Genomic DNA, 1,094 nt, shown 5'->3' on the forward strand with positions numbered 1-1,094 from the left:
CTGATATAGTCAAAGCAGTGGTGGACCATCAGGACCTGCAAGACCTTCTCTGCTGGCCTAAACATATCTGAAACACAAACTAATGTTAATTATATTGTGTCCATTAATTCTTATGAAATAATTCCTGTCACGGTTTGCAAGGTGGTGATGGCAGTTGTGGATCCCAAAAAGCAGGCAGGAGGCAGCAGCGGGTTGTATTTGAGAAATTGTATTAAAATAAAGTTAACAGGAACAAAATCTAAAACGTTAAAATCATTTGAACAGAAAAATAAATAAACAACGAGTAAAAGTCTGTCACGATGAAACAAACACATGCACAGCAGACAATGCATGTGTAACGGAGTTGTGCACTTAGATTATTAAATTATGAAGGAAGTGACGCAACGGCGCACAGTGTGGCACCATGTCCCGCCCATAGTTTCCAGAACAATCTCGAGGAGATTCAGGGTGAGTCGCAATTTTCTGTTGGTCTCGATTAACGCGCATTTTCATGACAATATCTTATTTTGTTTCCCCTTTTATACTGTCTCGTGTTATCTAATTAGTTCCCTTATTCATTTCGAGTCCAGAATACTTTTTGTGTCATTATTTACTTCACGTTTTGTCGAGTGGAACTTTGGAGCACATGTGCTTCATAGTGCTTTTCTATTGCGCAGTTAATCACAAGACGAAACCCATGCGACTTCACCCATCCCTTCTGCCATACTGTGTTGCAGAACAATCTCGAGGAGATTCAGGTTAATCACAAGACGAAACCCATGCGACTTCACCCATCCCTTCTGCCATACTGTGTTGCAGAAATAAAAGAAATAAAAAGACACATCCACGCGTCAGGTTTCATTAAGACGGCAGCATCGTGGAGACGAAGACAGTCACTGTTATGACAGCCGTCACACATGCACAATGCACAATGCATACAACATGCATACAAAGCATACAGAATGCATACAAAGCATACAACAATGACCCGACAGCGAATGGTCGTGCCGGGAGTCCTTTTGAGTGTCACTCATTGGGAACGACAGGCACCTGCGAGGCAGCAGGCAGGGCTGACAGCGCTACTCGTTGGTCGCCAATCCGAACGTGGCAGTCCG

General features: G+C 43.2%; 1 long non-coding RNA gene across 1 annotated transcript; it reads left to right on the top strand.

Moving 5' to 3' along the window:
- The first annotated feature begins 326 nt into the window (after positions 1 to 326).
- On the top strand, positions 327 to 820 carry LOC148894581 (uncharacterized). Its single transcript, XR_016115861.1, has 2 exons — positions 327 to 447; positions 657 to 820. It is a non-coding gene; the product is annotated as an uncharacterized LOC148894581 (long non-coding RNA).
- Positions 821 to 1,094: the final 274 nt, after the last annotated feature.

This window comes from Hippocampus bargibanti, linkage group LG08, assembly GCF_051943395.1.
Source record: "Hippocampus bargibanti isolate YZ-2025 linkage group LG08, ASM5194339v1, whole genome shotgun sequence".
Lineage (NCBI taxonomy): Eukaryota > Metazoa > Chordata > Actinopteri > Syngnathiformes > Syngnathidae > Hippocampus > Hippocampus bargibanti.